Here is a 19,385-nt window from a genome sequence, read left to right as displayed (position 1 = left end):
TTCCTATTTGCCTTTTTGTGCTGTATTTCAATAAGTTTATGCATTCGTCCTTTTGTTTTCAGTCACTTTTGTGTCTTCAATTTTATACCTACATTACAGGACTTTTTCGGTCGTATCGTACATACCATGGGTGAGAAAGCATTGATTCCAGGCTTAATTTCTGTGGTTGCCAAACCCAACTCCTGATGCACTGTTTTTGTTGAGAGACTGCCAATTTTATGCAGAACTTTTTGCCTGTGCAGAGATGTTGGCAAATGTGATATTTGGGACATGCTTGACAATGAGCATGAAAGTAATAAAACCATAAATATTTTCGACTGTTGCGATTCCGTGATCCGATCTTCTTTTACGAAATGAATTCGTGTTCCCTGAAGATTAAATCTGTGAAACATGAAGACGTGCGTGCCAGAGTTTATTGGAATATTTTAGATTCCACAATGTCGTAACGCAGTTTTTTTGTAAAATATAAAAGAGATGATACGTGTTAATTGGATACTAATATCTATTGTTCACTTTGTTTGTCATAAAATACCATCTGGGGATTATTAAGCATGTTACAAGGAACGAGCAGGAGTTTGTTGTACACTAAAATTGCAAAACACTAAACGTAACATATGAGATCTAAACAGCAACGCCACTCTGGAGATGAAGAGAAGCCCATTTTTGAGAATTTTTTCCAACAATAAAGTACATGCAATTGAAAATCTGTTTAAAGGGCTTATTGTATACAGTTTAAAGATAGTTAATGATTTTTTGAACTATTAGTCTCAACAAAATGGAGGCCTCAGAACTCAGTTGAAGAACTTTGATCGAAACAAAGTTTCCATTTTTGACGAAAAATGACTTGGACAACTGTTTATAAATCGAAAAATTAATAAGATATCACAAAATTCCTGCGTGCTTCTTTAGATAACGTAAGTTTGAAGCTACAGTGTAAATTTCAATTAAATCGGTAAATGTTTGTTGAAGTTACGTGTCTAGCCAGCTTGAAAAATGTAGTTTCGAGATAAGCACACTCAAAGTTTTCACCTCGGTTTTGACGATGATTTCTGTATCAGATGGGATGGAAATTTCCCTCACCCTTAATGGACGATTCGTGGGGTATGTTGGAGGCCGTCTGCCGCATTCGCAGTTTCCTCACAAGCTGGTCTTTCTAGTCTTGAACTCGGCTCTTATTGAGGCGCACACTATTGAGTTGTTTCACTCAAGTGCTCATAACTTTCTCAATTTTGGAAAATTCGACACCTACCTTGGACTAAAATATTCTTGAAAGTTGTAGCTATAAGAATATGCAAAAAAAAAAAAAAAAAAAATAATCGATTTCTTGAAAATCTAGAGTGGCGTTAGCCTTTAAGGAGTCATCCTTTATCATCATTTAAGGACATCATCGACTAAACATCGAATTGCATGCGTTCGTAATTCCAATTGTAAAGAGCCCGAGATTGTGGGTACGAAAACAGATTATACAAAAAAAAATCATATTAAAAATGTGCAATATTATTAGCTACGAGAACTCTGTCATTCTACGAACTGACGTCGGAGACTTCATAAGTGATTTTCGCTATGGCCTCAGTATAACCAAAAGTCCCAGATGAACTAGTACAACCTCGATTATCCGAATCAATTGAAACACGTTCTAGATCTGATTAGCGAAAGTTCGAATAGTGGAACGGTACTGTTAGATAAAACGATATTGCATGATTAACAACATTAGAAACCTAACACGCATATTTTTATGTCATTTTTACACGCACGATGTGTTTCTTTAACACACGTCAATCATTCTAACTAACTTTACGTATGAAGATAATGACAATATCGTTAATTTTAACATAACACTCTGACCGTACATTGTCCGATATCTCTTTTATCTAACATCGTGTATATTCATTCCAAAAAAATTTGGCCGTTGTTCGGACCAGTTCGGATAACAGAATCTTTGAATAAACTAAGTCGTGGTTTGGATAATCGAGTTTCTACTGTAGATCACAATTTTCGGGCTCTTGGGTCACTTTGGTTACAGTGTACCTACAGGTGAATTCTAGAAATCGATTATCGGCCCAACTATTGTGAAGGTATCCAAGGCGCCGTCGATTGCGAGGACGATCTTAATTAACTGCATTATCTCTACGTTCAAACATCGTCATTATGGAAACCTTCGAAAAGCCAGAATTGTAATAACTAATTGCTCCAGTAAGTGAGTAAGGTATTCCACTTGAAGTGAATTCAATATAAAAACATAAAACGGCTTAAGAAGTTCCTTCTTCAAGGCGTCCCGCGATGGGTACGTCTGTTGTTTTTTTTAATCATTCAACGCAATTACCAATTGACATTTATGTAAATTTTTTATCCTATAAATCGAAAATAATCGGTAATAAGTGATAGATCTGTTAAGGGCCCCTATCAGATTTGAAAGATCACTATCAAGGAATAGCAACAATCAGTGCCCGAGTTACAAAATTAACTACAGATACCGAGAGAAAATGGTGAAACTTAGCAGAATGGGCGTGCGGTTGCGCATGCGCGAGATAGTCATCGTTTTATCTAGCCTGGTCATATGAAGCTTCAACTGCATTGAACCTACTCTACCTGAAGCACACACTAATTGGGCCTGTGACACAGTAAAAGCCGTGTGGTGTTTACTAGGTCACCAGAGGCCTATAAATTTCAGTGTTAAGCTGTCAAACGCGGCTTAATGGAGGTTGTGTGGGCAATGAGATTTTTTTCTCAAATAATTGATGTGGCAAGATGATTTTTCATTGGTCGGTGAGATTGTACCTTTGCAAAATCTTTGCTGCAAGGCATGGGCACAACTCACTCGAAACGGAATATCAAATGTATCTCGAATGTGAAAAAGGGCTTAATAGACACATTCTATATGCAATTCTGAACAAAAACATTGCGATTCATTTTGATTTGATGCAGAAATAGAGAAATGGCACCGGTTCTACGAAATCGCAATAGTAAATACGGAGAATTCGTGCCATTTCTTTATTTCTGCGAGAAATGAAAATGGATTGGAATGTTTTTGTTCATAATTGCGTATAGAATGAGGTTGTAGAGGCTTTTTCCGTGTTTGAGATACGAGGACTTCGATATTTGGAGATATATACGTCAACGTCGAAATCTACTAACAGTAAGGCACCCATTAAACTCCACCGTGGCAAGTGGCCAATTGAAAATATGTTGTCATGATGACTCATAGAAAAGTTTACCAAGCCTTCCCTAATTACTACATCACATCTTGAGAACTGCTTAAACCAAAAAATTTGCATCGCTTGTGTAACCTCCATAAGCCGGGTTGATAGCTGAAGCTTGACATGACCAACCTAAATAAAAATCCGACAAAGCTCGCGCACGCGTAGTTGGATGATTAATCTGCTCTGCAAAGACGAGATGAGTGCCAAGTTTCACTGTTTCCCCTCCGTTTATAACCAATATGACTAAATATTGCTAAACTGACTCTCCTCCATAATATCATTGCCAACTCTCTACTATGAAACCACAACTAGAAATTTCTCTTGGTGCATGAAGTAGTGATATGTGTGTGTGGTAGGCTCCGTAAATACCTAAGTGCACCGAGTAAAGTCGATTGTGACCCCTGTAATTTTTGCGAGTACGAAATAAGGTTGGCAGCACTGGCGTTTAGTTTACGCCTATTGGATAACACATACGTGCATTTGGGGACAATGCATCTGAGATGGCCAATTTTTTACACTAGACAGTTATGTTGGCAACACGGAGAAACCTACAGCGCCATAGTCGGCGGAGCGCGAAACAAACTCAATCTCAATAAGCATAACATAACCCATGACTGCGAATCTAACCTTATAATACGTGTCAATCCAACGATTCATTATCATCGCGGTATTCTAAGGTTACATTCGACGGTCATGGGTTACGTTACGTTTATTGAGACTGAGTTTGTTTCGCGCTCGGCCGACTGTGGCGCTGTAGGTTTCACTGTGTTGACAACATAACTGTCTAGTGTGAAAAATTAGCTGTCTCAGATTCATTGTCCCCAAGTGTACATACCTGTTTCATGAACCACTGCGATTGGTTAAAAGCTGCCGGAGCCGAACTTATTTCTGACTGGTTCAAACGTGGGGGGTCAGAATCGACTTCACTCGGGTGTACTCACACATCGTCATGTCCATAACGAGGATTTGGCGTGCCTGTTGACACTAACGAGTAACAGTAGTGCCGATAACAACGACACGCTTCATCCACGGTGACATCTAGGAATGGGTGAAATATGTTTGCGCAGGTAGAAGTACCGAACGAGTGTTCGCCTATTATAGGCTGCACGTTTGGCGTTACAATAGCGCATGTTACGCGTGGGAAGATATGTAGATTGCGAAACAGAACGTCTCACGTCAGATCGCGTATCTCATGATTTACTAAGATCCCTGCAGCCGGGCATAAATTCGGGGCTCACAAGCCCGGAGAAAAACTCTGTATCATCCTTTTTATACTGTATTACTTTTACCAAGATTTTTTTGTCTTCCCATTTTTCATTTATTTTCATCCTTTTTCTATCCGGTATATAAACGCCGCGTGGGAATGCAGACTCGTTCGTCAGTGATTAATTCCGCAAAAAACGTAAATGACATTTGGGCATGCAACGACTGAAACTGAGCAACGATTCTACGATGCTCATATGTGTATGGGGCATTCTGAAAAATGTCAACCATCTAGATCGACACTAAAAATTCGAATTATTAAGCGATTAAATTCATCATTTTTTGGGTAGTTTGAGGGAATCGGTATGTTTGGATTTTTCTCCAAGCATTGTTTTCAGCTCTGTACGGATTATTAAATTTTCTTCGCAATAGAGTCCTGTTTCTATCAATTTTATAATTGTGAATTTTTCACAAATCTCTGTGACTTTATTTTTAATAGAATGCACAAACTCCTAACCTTGCATGGAAGTATGAAATTTTCAAACACGAACATTTTCCCTGTTTTTGTTCAACATACTTGCTACTCTAATCATTTATTATAAATATGTAGATTATATGTATCTAATGTATGCTTAGATAATTCATGAGCATGGTTGCATAAATATAAGTTTGATTCTATTCCATCAGATACGGCATCGCAAAATAACAATTGCAAGTTTGGATTTGACAATAGGTTTAGGTTTAAATTCTTCTTTTAGCTAACTGGGATAATTGTTTAGATGTCCATTCTGGTACTTTTTGAGGTGAATTAAGATTTTTTGTTGATTGTTAAGTTGAACTCAAGACGCATTTGCGAGATTGTATTAATTGCGAAGTGAACGAAGTAGTTAGTACAATACACTACATATTTCACTGAAACAGAATTTGAGATGCATTCGATTTTGAAAAAAACGCCGATCACAAGGAAGTGAGAAACAAAACCCTTTTCTCATTCCATGAATATGAAGCATATCGTAGGTAGTGCCCTTTTTTCATTGTCACTTTGAATGAGTTTTTATTTCCAGATTTTTTGAGAGCCTGAAATAATTTCAACTCCAAGATTGGATCTCTGATATCTTCGTGAAGTTTTGAAAAATTGATACTTCTAGTTTTAGCAAAAATAGCAAATAACTATTTTGCCAAAATTCGTTCACAACTCAACGCATTTCGTACTAGACACAACGTCTTAGTTCCGAACTCAAATCGTCCAAAAAATAATCTACTTCTCAATTAGTCATCGATTTTGGAAAAATCACAACTTCCGAAAACGAAAATTACGGGGGCTGGTAGAAATTTTTTGGAATGTCCCATATGTAAGAGTGTTTATTTAAGTACATACGCGAATTCTTTTCAGGTCAAGCGTTGCATCGTTACGACAGTTTCATAGAGGATATAATTCACTGCCCAGATAAGACTGTCGCTTACAACGTTATACTAGGAAGCAGCGCCATGTAAGAGTTCTTAAATAGGTATTTACATTGCCAATTGGTAAAATAAGTCGAGAGCCGTCTGTGCATATGTGATGCGTGAAGATCTTTTCTGAAACAAATTTAGTACTCACTTAGCACCGGTCACTAGCGTTTGTAATCAATAAAATTATTTCATGGCAAAACTTCAGCCGTCCGGCAACCAGAGAGAGGTAGAAGGAAGAGATACATAGATCGATAGAGAGAGAGAGAGAGAGAGAGAGAGAGAGAGAGAGAGAGCGAGAGAGGGCGTGTAGCCAGATTATAAAATAGAAAAGATTTATATTCAAACGGTATGATCATTATCTGTCGAGAATTGTTCATGAATCTTTTTTTTCTTACCTGAGTTGACGGAAATAAGGCGCACAGTCTCGTTGGGCGTTTCGTATAGGGTAAAAAATCTGATAAATGATACAAGTAAGCAGTGGGCTTTTCGCTCTTTGCATAAAATCTCAAATTTTTTTAGACTCATTAGCGGGTTTCATTATATAGATCACTCTGCGCGCATGCCAAGGTATTTATGCGAAATAAATAATTAATTAACGGTGGGCGTGGACAATGATACGCTGATTGTTGTACAGATGAAACGAACCGAGCTTCGTTTCCAAATTAGCCTACGTCGTTGACAGCTCGGTTGAAGTATGTTTTGTTGCTGACGTAACGGAGCTGCGACGGGTTGCTTACGAATTATTATAAGAGCCCATGTATGGAATTTTCGAGCGAGCTCGAGAAATACGAAATTCTTTTAAATCGTTTTGAATTATTGTGAGATGAAATTTTGCAAGATCTTCTCCATATCTCTGTATACATCTTGTTACGCGAAACCTTGGTTGGCGATTACCATTTGGGTTAAATGTATAATTCGCCGAAAAAACCAATGGATTTTTTTTACCATCCTTTATCAAGAAATATTTTCATGATTACCGTTGTTTCAACAGAATATAAAATGTGACGTATTATCAGTTTTAAAACCTATATTGGCGTACAATTAGTATTAAATTTAACATGGTTTCGTGATAATTCACAAAAGCGATGCTTCGCTAGATGGAAAAATCAGGTGTTTGAAAAAGAATGACACTTTTTCTTGTCTCAATCGATATCATCCGTGACTAAAATCAGAGGCGGAAATTCACTATATGTAAAAACCTGTAAAGCGATATATATTGTGAAAAAAAAACGAAGAAAAACGGACAACACTCGTAGATGATTATTTTTTCATTTGATCAATTTTTCACCGATAAAATTCCTCGTAATTAATGTACCATTTAAGTTGGCTGTAAGTAGAATATTCGGAAGAGGATATTTTAATCAGTCTTTAACCACTTCACTTTCCAACGAATTTTGTAAGCAGAATGTCCCTTATTTTCACCATTATCAAAGCAGCACTGCGTTTAAAGCGATCAGTAAATATTGACTATGACCACCTCTCGCAACGCAACACTTGTGGAAGACTTCGACCAAGTGGAAATGAAAAGTTGAAAACGTAAATCTTCAAACTTTCAATAAATTTATCGAAACTATAAAATCTCAGTTTTTTCATGGAGGATAAAAGACATCTCGTTATCAGGGGAAACTTACGCTACGGTATAATTTCTTCTCAGAATGTTCCACGTCGAGAAGGTATATCGGAGCCGGTACAGAAGATCTAGGTGGATGCGTACCGAGATTCGAATTAAAGATGTTGATTGCCCTGCGATCCCTCCGATCGTGTTATGCTTCTCCCGCTTGTCACCCCGTGACCATTCGATCACTTTCGCTCAATTCGTCTCGGCGTCTCGTTACCCGGGATGAATTTAGTGCTGGGATGATGCAACCTTGCAGCGTTCCTCGGTCCGCCAGTCCATCCCCACTGACATCAACTCGTGCCGACATTCTTCTCACTTCGCTCTCTGCCTTATTGCCGAGGAGAGAGTTGTCCGCTGATAAAATCAGACGAGATCGCGTCCTCGATTCTCGCGATCCACGATCCACGATCCACGATTTCGTCCGAGCGACGTACTCTACGTGCAGCACATTCATGCCTGCATACCGGCGTGGGCAGGGAATAATTAAGACTGATCATTCCGGCTTAAACTGCGCGTCCCTAACAACGAGATGTGACGAGGCATCCCGTACGTTAAGAGAACAAAGGTCATCAGTTCTACAAGCTACGTTGCCCGGCTAAGACTTTGCAGGTTTGGATCAATTACTGATGAACGAGAGGATGAATGGGAGTCGCAGAATCTCGATCAAAAGTTAAGAGATGAGCAGGAACCATTAAAAAAGTCTTCAGCCTGAGAAAGCTTTCACTGTTCTAGTCAATAAAAATTTTTAGTGTAGGCAGATAGATTATTAAAATTTGCTTTTAACCTCTTGGTTTGTGCAAATGACAAACGATTCGCACAGGAGAAAAGTAAAGGATATTGGGGGTACATTGGTTACAAATAGAATTATAATGAATACATGTAGTCAAAATGTAGTTGAATAGCTTTGCATAGGATATATCATAGCAATTAACATCAGTGTCGCTGTTATAAAAACCGATACCGTTCATCCCTCCACAGGTATTAATTTTGTCATTAGTCCCGTACTGGTTGTACCGTAAATGGCCGAATCATTCATTTCTAAAGAGAGATCATTTAATAAGTTAATCTCGTTTTGATATGCCTCATGTTTGCAGATGCGTTCTTTATTGATTGATTTCTTTCACCGTTACAGAAGAATTCATCGTCAGAACTAGCGTTGGGTAATTTGGATGTGATGTAGATATCACGGTGCAGGGATCATCGCCTTGTGCTCATATTTTTATCTTCGGAACAAATGTATGAGAGACAAAATGGGAGATACAATGGATTCAAGTATGTGGACGTGACGCAATTCCAGACTAAATTTGTCGAAATAATTAACAAGGTTAGGATTACTCGCGGATTCCCTGTGGAACAAAAATTAAATCAGCATGCTAATCAATACCCATAACAATTGCTATTTTCTTCACGACAATCAAAATGAGTTCCACTTGTCCTCTACACTTGATATAACTGTTGATTTATAAAATTTAATGCGTTCGTCGTTGAATCGAGTAATTTATTCAAAGTTAATCAACTAATTAAAAACTGACGAATATATTAATGAAATGCAAGATGAAAGCCAAACGGTATGTTCATGATAAACACATCTTTCTTATTCTCTTCATGCTTTTCGTGATACTCGTTGAGCTTTCCGCTGGGTTACACAGTTCGTTAAAACAACGTTTGAAGGCGAATATTGAGCTGAGACTTATGCCTAATGAGATCTCAGTCCAAAAATTGACTCACGAAATGTTCGAATTACGATGGTCTACGTGCGTGCAGTCTATTCGGAAAACAAAATTCGGTGTTTCTTCCACAAGAGAAATCGCAGAACGTTGATTGTCGACTGAAAATGAAGTTGAGTCGTGAATAAAACATGGTAGTGTTTTTTTTCCACGTATTCATAGCTGGGGAGGATGAGACATTAGCATGATAATATTTACACCATCTGTTCGTTTCGAGCACTTTGCCGAAACGATCAAAACAATGAACGAATGTTCGAAGGTCCACGTAGGAAAGAATGAAGCTATAAATTACAGGTTGACGTATCGAGTCAGTTTGCGAAAAACAGGAAATAAGCCTTCGTTCCGGGTTTCTATGTATATTTACAGCTTATCAGTTATGCTGGTGTATTGCGTATGGAAAATATGCAAAATATTGAATTTATCATGGCAAAAAAAGTTGCTTCCATGCAAGTGAAAAAAAAATTACTCACGCAAGTTGTCCGTTTTTCTTCGTTTTTCTGCATCTGGTCTGCAATTTCGAAAATGGGACAAGAGATTTTTGTCTTGTCATATTTGGATCAATTTTTTAATATTCTGCAGTGGACAAAGGTTTACACATCATAAACACATTTATATTCCACGAAAAAAACAACAAATCAGAAATTCCGTTCAATTTCCAATGGCAGAAAGATTCCGATCACTTGGTATACTTGATTTCTGGATTAAAGAGCATCTAAAGCATCGCGGAAAGTCGCCCAAGTGGTTAAATGTGTGAAGCTAGCAATGGCGATTGAAATTGTATTCGGAAAGTAGATTTGCCAATCTCAATACACGTCTCCGGGATTTTTTTCCACCCTGTGAAGAATGCGATAAAAGGACATATTTCACCGGGACTTCTTTCCTTGACCAGACTCATACCATTGCCATTCTTGGCCGACTGGAGCACTTTGCTCTATCTTTGACGCTGTCGTAATTGCTACATGTACTATCTTTCGGATTAAGTTCACAGCTTCCTGCTTCGGCTGCGGAACTTCAAGTCCAACGAGCAATTCGTACTCGAAGAAACGAGCCCACTCCTGCTCATGACACAGAATTCTATACCAGGTGCACTAATGGACTCACAACTCCAAGTTTAGTACAAGACCAACGGGCCAACGACCCAGCTCGCGTTAGCTTGGCTATGGCGCAACCCATGATCTTTCCTTCGACCGAGACGTGCATCGCCTGTCGTCAACAGACATCAACCGACAGCAACGGTAATGACAGCGAGAACACGGAGAAGAGCAACTGATCCTCTTGACCAGTCCCCCTGCAAGCTACGTTCATCGCGCTTGATAAATGGCATGATGAAGTCAACGCGGTGTGGCGGCCTCTTGTTAAGTCTCTCTTATCCAACGATGAACGATCCAACATTCATGCAGACGCTTAAGAGCGTAATTAAATCTCTGATTAGTAAAACAATCAGTGGCTCCGTTGTGCCAAGATGCTGCTCCCCCTGCCTTCTTCTTCTAATAAACACGTTGCTTACCACCAGTTAGTTGTTCGACGAGAGGCTTTGGACTGAAAGCTTTATATGGCTAAGGCAGCAACCCAGAAGCAGTTAATGTGTTTTGATCTTCCATGCAGCAGTCGTGGTTCGGTTTTTAGTTTTTCAATCCGGGGAGCTGTTAGTATGCCGGTTTTCCAGTGAAACGACTGTACTGCTCGCGATGAAGATTTGATATCATTTTACTGTCGACAGGCCTTTAACTGTCACAAGCAGCTCCAAATGACAATGGCAGCAATAAAATAGTTATCTGCACGAATGTGCAGTTCATTCTCGTTCCAAGGCTCGTACTTACCATGGCTCATGAATTGAATTTATATGGATACTTGGATGGAAAAAGTTTTTCCGAACGATCGTAGTTGAAAAAAAAGTATGTAGCATTGAACAGTCTGGATGAGAAAAATGATCTGGCAAATTTGTCCAGTTTTGTGAAAAGAACTTGGAACAAAGCTTGGCCAGCCTGACATGTATAACATTGGATATTTCATGATGACTTGCTTAAATAATTCAGTGAAGTGGTAATCAAATCTGAACCATGACTGATCAATTGTTTCAACTTGGACGGACACGGCGTCAGCAAATTTACCGCAATATTCAATGCATTTGCGCAGCGAGAAGTAATCAGATATCAAGAATATCATCACGTAGATTCCCACCGAATTAAAATGAGTAGCAATTTTTTTATGCATTGCAATGAACGCGAGGCAAACTTTACGGGTCAGTTTGCTTAAATAAAAAAGAAAATCTTTTATTTTCTGAAAACTAGCCATGCAGCTAATTGCTAAAATCATTGAGGAGGTTGCCCTCTTCGAAATTACGACTGAATTAACGAATGTCTGATTTTGAAAACCCAAAGCGAAAATCACCACGTTTCACCGAGAGGGAAAGGAGGCCTTGATCTAAAATCTGGATCATTATTATTTCCTATTCGCCGCGCCAGGACAATAGGGCGGTCAGCTTGGCCAACGCACCTTGTAGCAACTAATGTCAGCGAACGGTATTTTATAATAATTATAGGCTATTTTATGATAATTAACGCATGGCACGGTCTATGGCGACGCCATTGCTATTACGTTTCGTGAAATATATTTTCTTGTTTAACGAGAGGGAGGCACCTACCCACGGCGGTGCATTGTCTCCTTGTCTCTTTGTTTCCTCGCAGTTTTTCACCGCGTTCGGCTTTGCACCCGTTTTACACGGTCCTCGAACGTTCTAGAACGTCCTACCCGAACGGTTTTTACTATCCCCCGGACGAGCTACGGCCCCGCGACTAGATTTGCATACTGGAACTACGCAGATTACAATTTATTATCATTACGAGGCACGACGTGCGCATGACGCAGGCGCGAGTCTCTGTCTTCTCAGCTGCGCAACTTTAACTCATTACACGTCACCGCGATACCTCGCTTACCGATTGCCGCTAAGGATGCGATGCGGTGGTTTTGCTTAGGCACGAATCGGCACCACCGTCTGAACGAAGAGTTGAGAATGGAAAATTAACCCGATTGCAAAAACTTCCAGTAATGTTTTCGGCGCCATTGTTAAACGTGAATGATAAAATAACATAACCTGAGATGTTAACAATGCAAGGAAAGATTTTATAATCAGCACTTACCAAATGATTGAATTTTGGAATTTTCAGCTTGTAAGGTGTGAGGATCTGGACGTCACGTGTATAATGTTCACACATATACGTGCGGTGTCGATCATCGTGAGGCTGCGAGGATAGTCAGTCGGTCAGTATCCGTATAGTCATTGACATCAATCATCAATGTGACAATTCGAATTAACACATAAGCATCGAGACGGAATTTTAATTATTCATTATTTGTTTTGTGTAATCCCTTCAAACGCTGTTGGGAAAGTTTATGAAAATTCTTACACCAATTACCAGATTAATCGAAATATATATTACGTAAGGACTGACGACCCAACACGAAGGATAAACATTTATTTTCAACGTACGACGCCTCAGAAAGATAAAAGTTATTTTTAAGTATTTATTTTTGTCTTGTTTTATTTCATCTTACATCAATATTTCTGGCCAATTTGATCTGTATAACTATTTATATAATTATAAGATTTACATCACCATTATGCGTTTATAGCACCTGACCTACCAATATAAGAAATTCGTTACAAAGGAAAAAATCAGACCTCCGAATCACGGATTCTGTTAAAGCCTGTAAGGATGATTTTTTGGTTCAAAATATTAAGCTCCTGTCGTGGATTTTCAGCTATTGGGTCTCTCATTGGGACTTTGGTGGATTCAATACCGCAATAGACGAAACGTGTTGTGGACTTTTGTAATAAATATTAATTTTCATTGTCCGCTGTTAAAGTTTCGATGGGAGCGGCGCATAAATTTAAGTACGAAAGGATGTATCGTTGTTCCAGAGCCATAGTGAAGTATAAATTGAAAATTTTTGGAAGGAAGCCCAGAGGGAACTACAGATTAAACGCTCCATACGTTGGGTCAAAGAAACATCCCCGGATAGTTTCATTGTCAGCCGATTTCGTGATCCAAAGTTCTGATACTCTTCTTGTTAGTTTGTTTACCTTAGAACTCTAGGACTTGCCTGACATTTTTTTTAACAATGTATAATGAATGCGCGTAATAATTGTACTATAGCGTGAGATTTCTCAGAGCCCAAAACACTGTAATCGGATAAAACTTTTATTCAAAGTGTTAATTTCTCATCCTGTGTCATTTGTATTTTCTCAGAATCATTTCTATTATATACGTTTAGAGATGCTGTTTTCTTTCTGTTCACCATAATTGACATAAATAACACTGCTGACGATTCTGCAAATGGTTGTCTTCTCTTCGTCTAACTAAATTCAGGTGGTACGGTTATTTATCTCTAAGGCGGTGGTCACCGTTTCATGCTTTATTTTCGAGTTGACTCTGAATAGCTGCTTTTGATAAGGGACAATAATTAGCGAATGACCAACAATTACGTGGCTGAAAGATATCAGTTTCATCTTTGATCTAAGCTTTGAAATTCGGAAAATGGTTCATAATTGTTTAACTGTACTTGTTGTACTCGAAACAACGTTTATCGACACTTTTTACACGATAAATCCGCAGGAACTAGAACGATTCCTGTCCGAACTATACTTTGTGAGTCATAAGGTAAAGACGGCTTAAAATTTTATGAAATTACGAAAAAGTACTTTGATCTAATTTTTTAATTAAGAGTTTAATTCATAGATAGATTAACCTAGTTTTCGTGAGCACTGCCTACCAAGAAACTCTCTTTGAACCTTCAGTTGGTACTGTGGGGTATGAGAAGACCCCAGATAATTTTGCTTCAACGTGGTGTCATTTCATGTCGTACTCGTTTTCGATTTTTTTTTTCATAGTCAACGTTTAATTTCATCGTTTACTAAAGATATATTTAGAAAAGATCATGGTGGATTTGATTATAGATGAGTTGTTGTTGTTGTTCTTGTTATTATTATTGTACAGGTTTAGCAAGAGATGTAGGAATGATCGTTCACCGTAAACGCTTTTGGGTTCTACAAGATTTTGATTGCTACTACGTAATTTTATTTTAAAATTCTCTCCAATCGATGTAATACAGAGCAGTCAAGCGCAAAGAGTTCGTTCCGGCGTTCCGATTTATCGAAAGTTGCACGTGGCCGCTTTATATGCGCAGAATCTGATGATTCGCGAATTCACTGTAATCGCATCCACCTGCAGAACAGCAGATCTGTAACTCTTGCGTTTGATTGATCGTGAAAAGTCTATCTTCGGATAAGGGAATTACTGCCGTGACGTAATCATATTCTCAATAAGTGCATGAGCAGAGGTGACGCTTGATCCAGCGATGCGATACTCGTACCTTATGCCCATGTACGTGCCTTGGTGCCATATGCGTGGCAAAACGTATCGCAGATATTGGATTCTTATTTCGCGTCATTTTCCTTTTTTGCCGTGGTCGAGTATGCTATTCACATAAGGGATTCGGAAGCCGTTAAAGTTGGGAACTGTGAGTTGTACAACAAATCGCGTACAGCATGCACCTGCATATGGATTTATTTTGACAGACCGTTGATACACTGCACTTTCCATTGTATTCCCTTAACGGACTCTGGAAGTAGTCTCCTAGTAAGGAGCCGTCGAATACATTTTGAGGATGGAGACAAAGTACGTGCCGATAGTTTGCTCCTTTCACCCGATTATATTATTATGCACGAAACATGCCGAGAGGAAATTGTGAAACTTGGCATCTTGCGTGTCGGACTGCGTATGCGGGTGATTTCAAATAGTTGTTACCACGATTTAGGAAGGTTAGAAAAACTATTATTCTCAACTGACTGACGACTGCTATGAGTCTTTATAAAAATCTAATTTCAATTCGTTACTTGACACGGAAGAATTTTACATTTCATGTCATTTGGAGTAAGATAGCTCTCTTGCATAGCTTGCAAAGGAAATAATTACTGCGGTACAATCTCGCCGACCAATAAAGCTAAATTATTTCGCGCATCCGCAGTCGGTTACTCAGCCTCCGATGTTTCTTTCAGGATTGCCAACGCTAAAGAAATTTCTTTAGATGTAAGAATTTAAGGGTCCGTTGAAGAAAAAAGCAATGTTGTTTTTTCATTAAGACATATTGTCGTTCAGGCCGGAATCTGAAGAAAATCTGAAGATCTCAGACGAAATCTCAAGACTGATAGCGAAATCTCTAAATGTGGTTTGTCAAATCGAAACATATTACATAAGTAAAAGTTCCTAATATCTTTATACTTACAATTCAGATTGTAGAATATAAATCCGTCTGTGTTACCTCTTTCAGTAATTATCATTACTTATTTTTGGGAAAATTATTTATGTTATAAAGCGAAAAAATGAAATATACGATGTATTTCGGTATTTATTGAGTTTCAATACCGTCAAACATCACTCTTGAAAATTAGAAATATGAAGAATTATTGTCGCGCCATTTAAATAATAAATTTAAAGACTTGTTTTGGCGTCATTTAAAGAAATATTTGTCTGAGAGGTTGGCAACGCTGGTTTCGTTGTTTCTTCTCGGCTTTCGACGTGGACGGTGATTGCACGGTGAGTTTTCATTGTGCTAGATTGTCGTTAGATTTATTTATATTGACGTAACTGTGCCACCGTGCGGCAAAGCTACATAGACGTGTGAGATGCATCGGATGCTTGGCAGATTGAAGAGTCGAATGATGCCACAGCCAGTGCAGCAAATTTACACGGTTAAAAATCGAACAAAACGCAATGCAGGCATTCTCTCGTGGATGCGTTTAATTTAATTTCATTTCATTTCACGCCGATTGGCAGTGGAATTGAATGACTAACGTAAAGCTCTTTCGAGCCCAGGTGTCTACACGTCTCGTAATGGATAAAAGCCTTATTAGACAAAAGGCGGTTCACCCGCCTTAATAATTAGTTTTTTACACCTCCAGACACGAATGCTGCGCTTCTCATCAGTGATCCTGACTCTCGCATCACGTTGTCTAGACCGTATCTAAATCTGAATATCTATAACGTACTACACGGAAAAAAAAATTCAGCTCGTGGAACTAAATATTAGATAGTTACTTGTAAACAGTTCGTCGAACTAAACGTTCTGTTATTGGAAGAGCACTGCATGGTTCGTATAACTGACTGTTAGTCAGCTGTCATAGCTGTACGTCGTTCAGCTCTCTCAGCTAAACAGCTTCGTTCGAAGAGCTAGACCAGAATTTTTCGGCTCCGCTCACAGCGCTTATTATTAAATAGTACAATTATATTGCTATTAGTATTATTTTTCATCATTATTATCATTATTTATTCAGTGTCATTTACATATTTGAATGGACTATTTAAACAATTATCTATCAACTGTATTTAAATCATACTCATGAAATTTGAAGGTTATGAAATATGTCAACGCACCAGAGCACAGCGCAACTTACAGCTCTTAGAGCAAAACCATTCAGCTGTGAGAGCTGAACAACTTGCAGCTATCAGAGCTGACTAATATATAGTTGCTGTAACTACAAGATAGACCGTAGAGTGCGTATAGTTACTGGAGCTGTAGAATACAGCTCGCCGAACAGAATTTTTTTTTCCGTGTACTCTAGGTTAAGTTAAGATCTTACGTCTTCAATTGTGTTAACCTCAGTTATATCTAGCTTAGTTATTGTTTATACGCTAGTTACAAGTCTTGATTGTACGTCCTATTTTCTGGCCTTACGGCAACACATCGTGGCTAAGGCATGATAAAAGTATTCTATCCATATCTGTCCATATACTGAATGCCTCAACGGATTTCTGATTTGAAATGAAGCTTTTCACAGAGACGGTATATTTGCCGTCTTCAAATGAAACCGAATAAAACATCAAGATGTCCGTTTGATTCTTTCTCTGACGTCCTATTTAAGGATCTTAGTTCGGCAAGATGTGATTGAAAACTTTTTTGTGTATTCCATATTTTCCTATCATGACCAGTGTTATTAATTTTACTGTAAAGACTGTTCACTACAATAATTCGTTACCATATGTCTGTTTCAGCAATTTCTATTCTGACGGCCTAACGTCCGGATTTGATACTTTATTTCAAGACTGCGAATGTGGTGATGAAAGAGCGTCTTGATTGAAATAAAAATTCTTAAATCTTGTATTATTAGTATATGAACCCCTCGACAGTGTTATATTGTGTAATGAGGCCTCGATTGCATTGTTACAATAACAAGTCGGTTACTCTCGGTCATCCGAAACTGTCATGCAGGAATGAACGTACCGCGGATATACGCTTGTTAACAATCTACGGTTTACTTCTGTACTTCTTGTTTGGAATACTCATACATATACATACCGTCAAAATTATTGAAACGGGGTAAGGAAAAATGACTAAAAAGAAATTCCGATCTAAAATTTTGTATTATATTGAACTAATTTGGTACTAGTTCTACTTATTTCTAGTATGATTAATTTTTTTTCCATAATATATTAATTTTTGTAAAATTACACTAAATTTCACACGATGTTAAAAGGCATTTTTTGCAATAAACAATTAATTCTTACATAAATAATAACAATTTTTCGGTTCAAATAAAAAAAAAACGAAGAAATTATTTTTAGTTTAACTTTGAGCTTGAATAACTTTTCAGCAAGTAAATTTATCGATAAAAGTTAAGAGAAAGTTTTTGCAGCGCGTTCAATTTTCTACAAAAATACGTGTTTGCCATTGCCATATATGAACTGGCATAGAAACAAGAAAATTAATTGTAAAACGTGCCAAAACCCCATGTTATTTAAATGGGAAATGTATCGTCTTTGTGCCACGGTTCAACATCAATATTAAGGACTTATATGGGTCTGATATTTTTTTTAGGTCACGAACTAAAAATTTTAGGGGCGCTGCAAAGTCATAAACCAAATTGGTAAATAACGGACACCCTAATATATATAATATGTATATATATATATTATATCTGAGCAGGGTAAATCACTTTAATTAAATTAATAATTGAACATCTATATACATATGTTATACATAATATACGTATGATTTAGCCCGCGACGATCCTTGCATTGAGACGGCAGATTAAATTGACCTGTAGTTGCGTTGTTCCTAAGCCAGTTTTAACGTGAATCATTTTCCGAATCCATCCAATTCACGATATTTATGACGCTTTGAATCGAATGCATTCCTCTGTCAAGATTTTTTGTGCTATGTTTTGACGTCCCGCATCGATTAGGATCGAAGCGTGGCACAAATTTGCCTCTGGGTGGTCTGAAGGAGGTGACCTTGGTTCCGAGGAACTGCAAAGGTGCCTGCCGCAAAATGAAGCTGTCACCGAGACCGATACTCGATACTTCTAACCGCATCTCCAGGAAGTCTAGAATTTTCGTCAAAGATCTGACCAAGTTAACAAGATCTCGAGTGGGTGCTTGGTTGGCGTTGAGACCCAACTGTCTGTAGATCCCCGCAAGTCCCGAGTAGTTGGGGCGATCTGTCAGACTCAATCATCGCTTCTAATCTCCTACCGCGGCGAACATACCACTTCGAATCCATCCGATGTTAACGATACCTAAACTGGTTTGCACGCTCGTAAATTGATCATTCGTCATCGATCCATTGTGACTCAATGACGCTTTTGAATGTAGCCCACTTGTACGCAGAGTTGATTGAACTGGGTTGTAAAGGTGTATCGGTAGCGAAGACTTAATCACGCTGTAGATGTCGAGTGGGATCCATTTGTACTTTTCTCTGTCGATTAATTCACCGGTTATAGAATTTCAACACTCGAATAAGACGTCGGCGTTGATTCCCGGTGAAAATCAACGTTCTACTGATCGAGGTAATTGGTTAATTCACGGTGACGGTGTTTCTGCTTTATTATTTTAATCGTGGTCACCTCATTGCAGCGACCGATTCCAGTTTAGATTGATGCTGGTCAACTCGCCCAGGTTAATTAATATCCTAAGAGTATTAAGCTGGTCTGAGGCACTCGGTAAGAACGACTGAAAATTTTATCGACTTACTCGGTACAAAGTGAAGGTCAGTATCAGACTACAGATTTCCTCGCTCTCTGACTTCTCAGATTAAGTGATCTTTTAAGTCACTTCACCAGCTTATACAAGGCTGGAAAGATTTCTAGCTGTTAAAAAACCAACAATGAAACTAATTAATTGGTCGAAC

General features: G+C 38.4%; 3 long non-coding RNA genes across 3 annotated transcripts; 2 read left to right on the top strand and 1 right to left on the bottom strand.

Annotated features, from left to right (window-relative positions):
• Positions 1-1,641: 1,641 nt before the first annotated feature.
• On the bottom strand, positions 1,642-4,380 carry LOC124301302 (uncharacterized). The gene is made up of 2 exons (XR_006907445.1): positions 4,142-4,380; positions 1,642-1,675 (listed from the first exon to the last, which is right to left on the bottom strand). It is a non-coding gene; the product is annotated as an uncharacterized LOC124301302 (long non-coding RNA).
• Positions 4,381-7,813: 3,433 nt separating this feature from the next.
• On the top strand, positions 7,814-10,502 carry LOC124301303 (uncharacterized). The gene is made up of 3 exons (XR_006907446.1): positions 7,814-8,082; positions 8,606-8,797; positions 10,182-10,502. It is a non-coding gene; the product is annotated as an uncharacterized LOC124301303 (long non-coding RNA).
• A 98-nt stretch (positions 10,503-10,600) lies between these two features.
• Positions 10,601-17,626, top strand: LOC124299826 (uncharacterized). Its single transcript, XR_006907077.1, has 3 exons — positions 10,601-11,095; positions 12,368-12,461; positions 17,252-17,626. It is a non-coding gene; the product is annotated as an uncharacterized LOC124299826 (long non-coding RNA).
• Positions 17,627-19,385: the final 1,759 nt, after the last annotated feature.

Source organism: Neodiprion virginianus, chromosome 3, assembly GCF_021901495.1.
Source record: "Neodiprion virginianus isolate iyNeoVirg1 chromosome 3, iyNeoVirg1.1, whole genome shotgun sequence".
Taxonomy (NCBI): Eukaryota; Metazoa; Arthropoda; class Insecta; order Hymenoptera; family Diprionidae; genus Neodiprion; species Neodiprion virginianus.
Note: the sequence above shows the minus strand (reverse complement) of the source record. Positions and strands in the feature narration are given on the sequence as shown.